The sequence below is a fragment of the Lepidochelys kempii genome, chromosome 7 (assembly GCF_965140265.1).
Source record: "Lepidochelys kempii isolate rLepKem1 chromosome 7, rLepKem1.hap2, whole genome shotgun sequence".
NCBI lineage: Eukaryota > Metazoa > Chordata > Testudines > Cheloniidae > Lepidochelys > Lepidochelys kempii.
The window spans coordinates 107711099-107724880 of NC_133262.1; positions in this window are offsets into that span (position 1 = coordinate 107711099).

Here is a 13782-nt window from a genome sequence, read left to right on the forward strand (position 1 = left end):
ATAAAATGTTTCTACAGATACTAATGTTAACATTACAAAATAAATGTCATGCAGCTTATTTTTTTAATCCTGTGTGTCTTACAAAATGGTTTCCTGTACTTAAAATGATGGGGCATATCAAGTAATTCTTCTTATTGGCTTTACATTAGGATCACATACTAGCAAAACATTCTTTTAGTACAGGGGTTTGTACACCATCTTTCACACATGTAAGCACGAGTCACTTTACTCACCTGAGTAAAATATATATAAGTTTTGGTGTTTGCAGAATATTAGTTTGAGCTGAAAATGTACTGGGGGGAGGGATAGCTCAGTGGTTTGAGTATTGGCCTGCTAAACCCAGGGTTGTGAGTTCAATCCTCAAGGGGGCCATTTAGGGATCTGAGGAAAAAATTGGGGATTGGCCCTGCTTTGAGCAGGGGGTTGGACTAGATGATCTCCTGAGGTCCCTTCCAACCTGGATATTCTATGATTCTATGTTTTGTGTGATTTGCCCAGATAACAAATTGATGCCAAGAAAAATTTGGTTTCTCAAAATATCTTTCTCTGTTTGCTCCAGCCAGTTTGTATCCATTGCCAGTAAGCATTTATATTAATATTTGAATGGTACTATCCTTTGTGTCAAAGGTTGTTGCAAAAGGAAAGAAATTGCCATAAATCTTTAATTTTTGCCCTACATTCCTGCTTTGATACCTTATGGAAAATTTTACGAATAATCAGAGCTTCTTTTTAACAAATGTAGCATATGGAAAGAAGGTCTGTCTAAATTAGAATTTTGAATTATTTCTATGGCAAATGATTCCCCCCCCCCTTTATTAGTTAGACTTTTAAATGTTACCTATCAACCCTAGATTCATGTACAAAGCATAAGAGCTAAACCAGTTCTGATGCTTCAATTTAATAAGAAAGGTTTTTGTGCGCTAGGATGGGAGTTTGCCATAGATGCTGTTTTTTCATAGCCTCTTAAACATTAACTTGTTTTGTGGTGTATGTATGTATAAACCTTCAAACTTTATTTCAGGTTCCTTACATTTGTTTAGTATTGCACTAGCACCTAGATGCCTCAATCTTATTGTGCTAGGTACGAGGTATAACCAATAGATGTTCAGTGTTCTAAAGAGCTATTTAGATCCAGGAGGCATCCATTGACATCCACTGCTATGCTTGCTCCGGTCCCAAAGAATTCATAAAATGTCCAGTAAATATCCAGTTGTGGCAGTTCTGTTTTAAAAAGGCTCTTCTTTGGGGCTATGAGAAGAATCTGTATTTTTAAAAAAAAAAAGAACAGGAGTACTTTTGGCACCTTAGAGGCTAACAAATTTATTTGATCATAAGCTTTCATGGGCTACAGCCCACTTCATCAGATGCACAGAATGGAACATATAGTAAGAAGATATATATACATACAGAGAACATGAAAAGGTGGAAGTTGCCATACGAACTCTAAGAGGCTAATTAATTAAGATGAGCTATTATCAGCAGGAGAAAAAAAAAACTTTTGTAGTGATAATCAAGTGATGATAATTTCAGACAGTTGACAAGATGGTGTGAGAATACTTAACATGGGGAAATAGATTCAATTTGTGTAATGACCCAGCCACTCCCAGTCTCTATTCAAGCTCAAGTTAATGGTATCTAGTTTGCAAATTAATTCCAGTTCAGCAATTTCTTGTTGGAGTCTGTTTTTGAAGCTTTTCTATTGCAAAATTGCCACCTTTAAGTCTGTTACTGAGTGACCAGAGAGGTTGAAGTGTTCTCCTACTGGTTTTTGAATGTTATGATTCCTGATGTCAGATTTGTGTCCATATATTCTTTTGCATAGAGACTATCTGGTTTGGCCAATGTACATGGCAGAGGGGCATTGCTGGCACATGATGGCATATATCACATTGGTAGATGTGCAGGTGAACGAGCCCCTGGTGGCATGGCTAATGTGATTAGGTCCTATGATGGTGTCACTTGAATAGATATGTGGACAGAGTTGGCATTGGGCTTTGTTGCGAGGGTAGATTCCTGGGTTAGTGTTTTTGGTGTGTGGCTGCTGGTGAGTATTTGCTTCAGGTTGGGGGGCTGTCTGTAAGCGAGGACTGGTCTGTCTCTATTAGGTCATCTAAACTAGTGCCTGTCAGTACAGGATTGTTCCCTATGGCATATTTGCTGCTGCTTTGTTCATTCTTGCTTTAAATGTCCCAAGCATTTAGGCTTTCACCTCTTACTGTGCAAAATTTTCTACAGTTTCATAAATCTCACTGTCGGGACTTTTACCAATTTACAGAATACTTTTCCCCTTTACCTAATTTCATGGCATGAGTTCTATTTAATTCCTTTGTGCTACCCTATTTTTTTTCCATCTCTTGGAGGTAAGTACTGCCCTTGGAGGCAGTCATTTCTGAAGCAGAATGCAGCAGCACAGAAACAATGTGCAACTCCTACACAAGAGGTGAAGAATAGCATATCTAGTTGGAATTGTGGGGGCAGTTTAGGCAGGTAGAATATAAATATTCAAGTTAGAATTTGGTCAGGACACAAGGGCAAGCACCTTGTAATCTTGAAAAAATTGCCACGGCTCTTTCATGAGCAGGTCAGAAATTTGGTTGTACATCTCGCCTGAAACATGGGTCCACCACCACTACAATGTGCCCTCACAATAGACTAGAGCATGACTCAAGAAGTTTCATGTACTGAATATCCATCACCACTTGCTGTAGCACCTAATTGTTTTTGGGTTGTCTCCCATCCAAATATTGATTTAGCCCAACCCTGCTTAGCATGTGAGAAGACAGGATTATGGCACAAGATGGGATAGTTGCAGTCTATAAGGAGGTTTCCTTCACTTGTTTTCATATTTACCTCTTGTCTTGTTTTTACCTCACGTCCTTTGTTAGGATGTTACACTTCATACTGGTCAAAATCTAATTTGTGACACTGAATACTCAAAATTATGAATGAAGGTCAAAGATGGGGAAAAGTTTGTCTTGTTCTTTAAAATAATATGAGCAATTGTTCTGGAGATCTTATGGGTTCTAGCATCCATACTTCAGAAAGAGATTTGAAAAAATAGGAAATATTTCAGAAAGGAGCCACAGAAATGATTAAAGTATTGGAGAACATGGTTTATAGTGGAAGCAGAGGTGAAAGTAAGCCGGTACGCCCCGGTACAGCATACCGGTAAGAGCCGGTGCGCCGTACCAGGACTGGCTTTCCGAGAGGGCAATTTAAAGCCCTGGGGTAGCAGCGGCGGGGCTGCGGCGGGGATTTAAAGGGCCCTAGAGCTCCAGAACCCCCCTCCCCCCCCCGGGCCCCTTTAAATTCTGGCCTGAGCCCTGCTGCCCAAGCCCCAGCGTAGCGGCTCTGGCAGGGATTTAAAGGGCCCCGGAGCTCCAGCCACTGCTCCTGCCCCAGGGCTCTTTAAATCCCCACCAGAGCCCTGCTGCCCGAGCCCTGGGGTAGCGGCAGTGATGGGGCTCTGTTGGGGATTTAAAGGACCCCGGAGCTCCAGCCCCCGCTACCCTCCCAGGGCCCTTTAAATCCCTGCCTGAGCCCTGCTGCCGAAGCCCTGGGGTAGCGGCGGCGGAGGTCCGGAGAGGATTTAAAGGGGGGGGCGGTAGCAGCGGCTGGAGCCCCAAGCCCTTTAAATCCCTGCTTGAGCCCTGCTGCCCGAGCTCTGGGATAGGGGTGGGGGGGCTCTGGTGGGGATTTAAAGAGCCCCAGAGCTGCAGCCACTGCTACTGCCCCGGCCCTTTAAATCCCCGCCGAAGCCCTGCTGCCAAAGCCCTGGGGTAGCAGTGGTGGGGCTCCGGCGGGCATTTAAAGGGCCGGGTCAGTAGCGGCGGCTGGAGCCCCGGAGCCCTTTAAATACCTGAAGGAGCCCGGCCACCACTACCCCAGGGCTCGGGCAGCAGGGCTCAGGCGGGGATTTAAAGGGCTTGGGGCTCCAGCAGCTGCTACCACAGCAGAGCCCCAGGCCCTTTAAAGCTTTGCCAGAGCCCAGTGCCCCGGGGTAGCGGTGGCAGCCGGGAGCCCCCAGGGCTCCTCAGTGATTTAAAGGGCCTGGGGCTCCACTGCGGTAGTGGCAGCTGGAGCCCTGGACCCTTTAAATCGCCCCTGAGCTCCGGGGCTCCCAGCCACCTCTGCAGCTGGTAGCTTGGGGGGTGATTTAAAGGGCCCTGGGCTCCCAGCCACCACTACCGCAGCTGGAGCCCTGGCCCTTTAAATCAAGTTTTAAAGGGCCTGGGGATTTAAGGCCCTGCCTCTTCCGCTTGAGGCCATGCCCCCTACTCAGGACCCCAGCGTACCGGTAAGTCCTCTAACTTACTTTCACCCCTGAGTGGAAGAGGCTATAGAACCTCAATATAGTTAGTTTATACAAGAGAAGGTTAAGAGATGACTTGATTGTGTTCTTCTATTACCTACACAGGGAAGAAATTTCTGAGAGTAAAGCATTCTTTAACCTAACAGAAAAGGACATAACAAGATCAAATGACTGGAAGCTGAAGCTAGACAAATTCAGATGAGACAGAATGCACACCTTTTTAACAATGAGGGTCACTAATCTTTGAAATGGTTTTCTTCGGGATGTGGTGGATTTGCCATCACTTGAAGTCTTTAAATCAGGACTGTATAGATTGCTAAAGGATATGCCATAGCTGAAACAAAAGTTATGAGCTTGGTGCATAAGCTATTGGGTGAGGTTCTAAAGCTTATGTTATGTAGGAGGTCAGACTAGATGATCACAATTGCTTTTTCTATGAAAGTTAAAAATCCCTGTCATGAAGAAACTGAATTGCAAAGCTAAATGTTTTTCAGTTGCTCAACTAATTGCAAGTGAATATCAAGCATCTCATCAAATGGACAGCTTTATTGCAAAATTTTGTATATTGCAGATTGAAACTGTTGAAAAAATGTAGTGAGACACAAATCTCGGGGGGAGAAGTTCCAGGAACTTTCTTGGTGTTGGTTTCTCTGCTTTTTGTTTTGTTTTGTTTTTGTTTTTGTTTTTGCTTTGTTTTATGAAGTGTGTGTGGCAATTTAAAAAAAAAAATCTAGACTCAAATGTAAAGCTGATTAGGTTACTAGTATCAGAAGAGAAAATAGTAAGCAAGATTTTTTAATATAAAGAAACTTCTTATAAAATGGAAATTATATAACTCTAATGAGCTGATTGCTATGAATAATTATTTTTACATGGAAAATGTAATTCCTTCTGAAATAAATTTGTTCTCCTAAAAATATCACATGCAGTTACAACTAACAATTCATGTTAAGAAGGTTTGTTGTTGACCCTGCCTCACCTATAAATATGGATACAGAGCATTGGTTCTGAGTTTTCATAATAGTCATATCTAGAAATGAAATGTAGGTTAAGAAGTCAATTGGTTTTGTTTGTGGAGAAAACTTTCTTTCCTCTTGTTTAGAGTTGCAAAATCCTTGCTTAACTGTGTTTTCCACAGAACTCCTAGCATGGTTCTTGTATAATATGACCTCAGTTTTGGAGAGGAAGTCTGGAAAGCTACTCTTTTCCTTCTTGTATTCATGTGTAGGATGCACTACACATTACAGTTTAGGTTTTAGGTTTAACGAAAAGGTCTGATCACAGAAATGAATAACTGAAAATTAATTTCCTGCTAGTGCTACTAGTAAGGAAACGGAGAAAGTAAAACAACAAATGCAAACATAATATGAAATTTAAATATTGAAATCCACCAGAACATATTTTTATTGCAATTGGCAAAACAGGTGGTTGATGGATAAAAGTTAGACTTGATTAACTGTACAAGTTAGGAGTTCAGGTTGAATCAGATCTTGAATGTGATGATATCAGAATGTTGTGAGCTGTTCTCAGGGTGTTTTGGATGCATCTGAACCAGAGCCAGGAAATAGGCCACTGGACCTGACATAGAACATAAGGGACATGGTTGAATGTGGGGGGATTTGAATCTGATTCTTTCCCACCACATCTTATTCCCAGCCCCCTAAACATCTAAGGAGTTCCAAGTTCAAGATTTGGGTTTGGCTTCATTTCTAATGTTTAGAGGTGGCTGGCAATTTTCTGACAGCACTTACAGTTGGAAAAACAAAACAGTCAAAATTGAAACTTTGGACAGTTGATTTAGATGAAATTTTGTTTAGAATTATTTTTTTTCAAATGAAGATTCTCAACCTTATCATAATGGAGCGTTTTTAATTCTTGTTTCAAAATGACTTTTCCTTTTAAAATTTATTTTATTTTATAATTTATATGTAACATTTTAAAAAGTAAAAATTAAAACAAAACACCTTTTGATTTTATTGAAACTGTATGCTTCGGCCCAATAAGGTGTTTTTTGTTTTTTTTTATCTCATTGTGTGGGAAATTTTTTTAAAAATTTCCATTTGGGAATTGAAACAAATTTCAAAATGTTGGAAATTCCTGCAGAATAGAGATTCTGAGATTCGACCAGCTCCAATAATTTTTATATTTCACAGAGCTCCTTTAAAAAAGAAGAAAAAAAAGGGCATTTCTGATGTGTGACATCTGTGATAATGCACCAGTCATTAAAGAACACAGGACAGATGCTGCCTGAAGGTCTGTGTGTGAAGGGAAGGTGTAAATGCAATTCCTCCATGCATTTCCAGGGACACAACACTTCAAATGTGAGTCAGCGGAGAGGAGGCAGGGCCATGCCCCCTTCTCATCAGCCAGCAGAGTGTGTCAAAAGAGTATGCTGTGTCCTCTGAAAGGGTGTAATTATTGAACAGGCTCTCCTGTACTCTGAGGAAGTCTGGGAAGAGGTCTAGTGCTTTTCTTGGAGAAGAGACTCTGTGCTGCTTCTAAAGTGGTACAGTGCCTTGAAGCTGTTCTGAAGCACTAGGGAGTGGATGGAGGAATAGGAAGGGAGACCAAAGTCTGCTTCCGATGCCCCTGCCATTTGGAGAAGTCCATGGCATATTACATCTGAGCAAGAGAGACTGAAAATTTATGGAAAAATCTGAAGTGCCAAAGACACTGTTTTTCAAGACATTTGAGAGAAGAAGGTAGCCAAGGTGCACTATTTTGTCTAGACATGTTTCCCTGGCATGACTATAATTTTTTAGGTCTATTTAGCAGTATGCAGTACTTTCTCTTCCAAAATTATGTTGCCACAGAGTGGTACAAACAAAACTAAATAATGCTAACTGCTGAATTGAAGACAGTAAGGGATCTGACATCTTAATTATTCTTTGGCAGTTCACAATACTGGGTTAAATCCAATCCTGGAATAAGTGGGACCAACGCCATTGAAAAGAATGTACCTTCTTGCACCACAGCTGAATTTGGCACATTGTCTTGTAAACCGTAAGACTACCATAACATTTGAGGACCTGGAAAAATGAGTTAGTGCCAATGGTTCTGAAGAAAGCTCTAACCATTCATGCTTGAGGTTTGCGTGTGATCATCTTTACTGGGAAAAGAATCAAACTGCAATGGAAGAAGGATGCCTTTTCTGATCTATCCAGCAGGATTATAAATTGCATCTCTCTGCTTTCTGTGACATTAGTTGAGTCTTGGCTTCACTGAAGTCAATGGGAGCCTGGTAATTGACTTCAACAAAGCCGAGATTTTTACCCATTATTTTTGTCATGAACTGTATTTGTGAGTTTCTGGTGGTAGTAATGCTGAAGGTAAAAGGAAATGTGACACAATGAGTTAATGGCAGAATTGGGAATACCCTCTCTCCCATCCTTTCATCTACCCATTTGTTATACAAGATAACACTTGTACTGTGCCACAAATGTCACACTCAGTGGTATGTATGTTGTCTACGTAGATGGGTTGTATGAGTCTTAACGGTAGAATCTCATCCTTTGTGATGAGTAATGACTCCCTGGTGTAACTTAATCTATGAAGTTCCAACACACATGAATTTGGTACAATATGTATTGTACTTTACAATGGATTTATCCACAAAGAGCAAAATACAGCCTGCTCCTTCTCCCACCAAAGTTAGAAGGAGTTTTACCCTTGAGCTCAATGGCAATAGGATGAAGTTCATAGCACATTGCTCTTGGCTCTGTAAATACTCGGTCAGAGATGGAAAACATCCCAAGTGCAATCTACTCTGGTTGACACTTACAGCCTCAATGGTCACATACTGCCTGTGTTTCTTTTGTCTGGAACATGGCAAAAAGACAAGAATAGTTTCAGAGAACACATGACAAAGCCCCTATACTAGAACATGAGTCGGCACCGATCTATAAGAGGAAACTGAGGAATATAAAAGTGAGGAAGAAGATCCATCACACCTGGGTATTCTGCAAGAAGAGAGACCCAAGGACATCATCTTAAAGAATATATTTTGACCACAAAAATGGACATCTTTAGAAAAAAGAGGTGATAGAAGAAAACCTACACAACTGGTGTGAGCTCTCAAAGAAAGGTTGGTTCTCATTCTCCCCTCACCAGCCCTGTGAAGATGCCAACGTGAATGTCTGGATTGTCTGTTGTGAAAGTGTCAGTAAGTATGAAAATTGCCTATAGGCAACTTTTCCAAGGGTTTTCTCTTTATTGTTCATGCCAGCCTTCTTATCCATCTTTCATTTTTTTATTTTTAAATATTGGAAGTAATTAAAAATGAATTTATTTCAATTTTAAAAATATAGACATGGAGGAGACTTCAAATTTATGTTTGCTAATTATTGAAATCTTGCTTGCCTATTTGTAAAAATTGACTTTACTTTTAGTGAAAATTTTCAGGTGCTTATTTTATGACATTTGTTAGGGCTAGTGTCCTAGCTGGTGTAAAGCAGCATGGTTTCATTGTCTTGAATGGAGCTCTGCTGCTTTACTCTAGTTCTGGATTTTCCCCATAAAGCAGATTCCAGTTTTTTTAAGTGCACAACGATGCATTCTGAGTAGCTTTCAGAAGGAAAGCAAAATTAAACTTGGCTCCTTTCCCTTCTGCTGATTGCTAACCATGTGTCTAAATACTTGATAGACATACAATAGACATGACTTCTCAATAGACATACTGCACAATTTTTTTTTAAGTTTTGAAATATATTTAGCTGGTTGGAGAAAAAAAATAGAATTGTTTTCATTGTGGAATTAAAAGGTTTTTCCCTCACATTTGACAACGTTTTGTTTGTTCTTGTTTGACTCTGTGCTCCAGTGTTCCCAGATACCGTGTTTATCCTTGGCTGGTTTAATGATCAGCAAACAGCATTAATAGCCTAGACTAGTTCTAATAAGTCTTAAAATCACCCCAGAATATCATATCCAACCTCCTTTTGAGTGTTTGCTTTAAATGTGAAGGATGTCACTCAGATCCAAATCAAGCCGTAGTGAAATCATCCAATTCCTGGACCTTCTAAAAGTCAATAAACTTTATTTGTCATATATACTGCATATGTTGAAGTCAAATTGTGAATATGTACTGAACTGTCTTAATTTTTAATGTTGCAGTATACATAAAGGCAAAATCTGCTGTGGTTTCCCTCATGCTCTGGCTAGCTTGTTGCAGATAGACAAAGAGTGAAGAGGCAATGTGGTTAGTTGCTTTTGATTGTACTGTATTTGCTGTCTTTCTGTCTGGGGCCCTTCCCCTCCTCCTCCTCCTCCCCCCTGATCTGCCAACAGAGCGCACAGCATATCAGTAGTTCAGAAACATGCACCGTTAAAGACCTTCATATTTTTTGAGATTTGTTTGTAAGGCTACTGACAGACGGCTGTTGCTCCGTTAATCACCTTGTTCTGTTTGACAATTGGTAGATTTACAATACTGCATTTATGAAACACAGAATGCAATTAAACACAATCAATCAACTCAACTGAAGTTTCCAGATACTGCTCACTGAGTCAGTTTCAAACATCACTATGGTTTGGTTAGAGTGGGGCTTTGAGAAAGAGTGAGGGAAACAAAGAAAAGACTTTAAATGCTGTTTTCAATCACTAAGATATCTAAAAAAATATGACAACTTCAGGAAAAGGGCAAGAATCTCTTTGCTGTTTCAAGTATATTACTTTGTTTCAACTCAGGGGAGGTGAGGAGACTTGAAATTAACAAAGGAATAAATCCCCAGGGCTTTAGTGGTTTGTGTGGGCATAATGGCTGCCCCTTCTCTTTTAAGTGGGACTGCAATCATGAATAGTAGGTTCCTTTGAGGAATACATATGTAAACCCTGTACAGCCACATGCTAAATTTGTAAACAATTTTGTCTTTTTAAACACCTTTAGTTCTTTTGATTTTCATAGTTTCTCCTGCCCCCCATCCTGAAATATATACAACTTCCAGAAAACTTACCCAAGGATCAGAAGTAGCTTGGCTTTTTTTGCCATTGAATGCTGTATTATTTCTTAAAGGATTAGAATAATAGAATAAGATCCTACATTTTCCACCCTTCTTGCACATTTATTCTTTGAGGTGACACAGTATAATGAAAGCAGTGTCAATATTATCACTGAAAGAAAAGAAGGACTTGTGGCACCTTAGAGACTAACAAATTTATTTGCACATAAGCTTAGCTCACTTAGCTGTAGCTCATGAAAACTTATGCGCAAATAAATTTGTTAGTCTCTACGGTGCCACAAGTCCTCCTTTTCTTTTTGCGAATACAGACTAACACGGCTGCTACTCTGAAACCTAATATTATCACTGTTATATCTACTGAAAATATTCAGAGTCTTTACTTCATGGAACAAGTTAGGGAAAAATTGAAGTTACTCAAGAGAAATCCTGTGTTCCTTAGGCAATCTTTACCTATTGAAGTAACTAACGGGAGATCAAGGAAGCATTCCTATACAGATTAGGACTGAGGATGCCCCAGATCCTTGATAACACAATGGAAAGCTCCTGGCTACTTTACCAATATTGATGAGAGAAGGTGGAGCTCACCCTCCCTGGGTTAGGTCAGTTGCAACTCTCCATGAATCCTGATTCTGTGTTCAAGTGCAAGGGAAGACAGCCCTGAGAGCTTGAGAATAAATGGAAAACTTATTTCCATAAAGTTTGCTCAAACAGCTCGCCTCCCATCCTAGATATTCCTACATATCAAGTACAGAAACAGAAGTGATTATTCATGTTCAAATAACCAAGTCCAGCTTAGTGAGCAGTAATTGGCTTTGGAAGTAATGCAAGTCTGAAATGGCAATGGCAAAAAATCCCAGCAGGCTTTGATTTGCAGTGTGGTCCCTCATTTGTAAGTGATGCCCAACGCAACACTGTGTGTTTTCTCTCATCTTCCAGAGAAGTAAGAGATGACAGCATGTGCCATGTGATGTTCTGAAACGGTTCAAGGTGGACCATTGTTTCCAGAGTAGTTTAACACCTGGAAGTTCTTTTGTGGGGTCGGCAATTAAGTGTTTGTTTGGGATATTATCATTGCTCCAGAATTCTTTCCAGTGCAGTGTGCCTCAGGATTGGATGAGGATTCTTTAAGAGCCTTAGACTGGACCCAAAAAGGCATGTGAGATTTCAGGTGTGTCTTCAGAAGGTTCTGGAGGTCCTCATGAATTGGTAAATTTAAGCTGGCCATTCTTCAATTGTATTCTTATGCTGTGTGTGTATGTCTCTGGTGGTGCAACCATTGGATAGGTGTTGATGTTAATGTTCCAGCTGTGATTCTCATCATAGCATTAAGCTGCTTGTCCAGAGATCTTGTCTGTGAGCAGCCCACCCAGAGTGGTACACTGTAGTAAGCAGTCAAGTATTTTAATGCCAGAGTCACTGTTTGAAGTGCGTGTGCACATTAACACCGCATGTTGTGCCCATAAGTTTTTGGACCAAGCTAGTCCTTGCTTTTACCTTTCCAGATGAGTTTTAAAAGTCAAGCATTGGTCTGAAATGAGCCCTATCCAAAGTACTTCGGTGTAACCTTGGACCGATAGGGCTCGTTTTGGACCAGTTAACCATAGAAGGTGACATTGCATAGTTCCTTGGAGGCTTTGTTGTTTAGGTGAAAGGATATTACCAAGATTTTGGAAGTAGTAGGGCAGAGCTTCCAATATTGGAAGTATTCTGCCATTATCTTGTGATTAATGGAGAGGGTGTTGCCGATGGTGGTGCAGGCTTTGCCTTGTGCTACAAGAGTGTCATCAGCATAAATGAACTTGCACAAAATGGTATCAGGGTACATCACTAATATAGATGTTGAATAGTGATGGAGTCAGCATGGATATGAAACCTTTGCTGTTTTGGAGCTGCCCAACTCAGAAGGCCACAGATGTATGGGCCTGGATGGGCTCAAAAGGGTGTGTATATAGGGGACCACATTAAAAACAAAATATTTACCACTTGCTGTAGTTAAATTTACCATAGCATTTGTTAAGGTTCCCATTCTAAGTATACGCAATGTGATACTAGCAGACAAGGTCAATTCGGGCCACAGGCCCATTCACTTGTGTATTAGTACAGATCAAAATACATGTATTCGTGTGTATTCATACATTTGAACTTCATGAACACTAGCGGAATGTTACTTGTATTGTTTTCACTTATCTGTTCCTGTTATAATGCAAAAAAAAAAAAAGGAGTACTTGTGGCACCTTAGAGTTAGTCTCTCAATAAATTGGTTAGTCGCTAAGGTGCCACAAGTACTCCTTCTCTTTTAACAGAACAAGCTGATTTCAAAGCAAGTGGCCAATATGTATGCTGGTTGGAGGACAAGAGACTTAAGTGTATTCCTCCCTCACTGTCATCAAAGGAAAAGCCCAGAGGGGTAGAGATGCTGTCAGCTTGTTTTCTTTGTCAACAAACTATAAATACGGATTCAAAGAAAGATCCTTTGTCTCTAAACTGTTTGGACACTTACAAGGGACTGTACGAGATGCAAAGTGGAGATCCTGAGACACAATCTGGGTATCCTGAAAGACTTTTGGGAAGCTGGAAATTTATTACATCACTGCCACCATTTAGAATTATAAATTGTGAATCACCTGTGCATATATTTTAGGTGATTTAACTTCTCAATAACTCTCATTTCCTTTCCTTAGCAAATAAACCTATAGTTAGTTTACTATAGAATTGGCTGCCTGCGTTGTCTTTGGTGTAGGATCTGGAGAGCTCACATTTGTTACTTGTTTGGTGAAATTTAATTACAGAACACACCACCAGCTTGGGCTGTCTGCCCTGTTTTCTGACAGTTCTGCCTGACATAGGCACTCTCAACTGTGAGCTACTCCAGACTGCATGACAGTTAGGACCATAAAAAGCACAGTAATGGTATACATTGCAGGACCATAAAGTCCATTTTTAATGACTATCTATCACTATGTTTTCTATTGTTTTTTTTCCTGTTGAAAGGCAGACAACATTTTAAATATGAATTTCATTCTTTTAGTAAATAAATTTTAAAATGTGTATCATGTGCACTAGTAACTTTACATATAACGTTTCTGTGAACGTGTAACGGAGAAAAGTTTCTACACTGTCTACATTCTAAAGCACAAAATTAGCTCAAGAAGTTAGAATGCAGACTTTCCTCCTGAACGTATTTAGATAACACAAGAAGCCTCTCAAATGCCAAAATCATTAATCTGTAGGGACTTTATTATGACGTATTTACCTCTCATGTATGAGACGATATGGATATATAAACTAGTTTTGGCTGAATTTCAGACAAAAGCCATGTTTTGAAACTTAATTATTCACCCACTCATACGATAACAAAGCAGCTACCTGGCTGATTGTTACATGATAGGCAGACATGCCATTTTCCACCTGTGCCTAGCACACAAGGAACAGGGGACAATGAGGAGTGAAATCTTCTGATAGTTTGTATTTCTTTCATTACACACAGTAGAATTTGGTCCATACCTGTTTGGGATC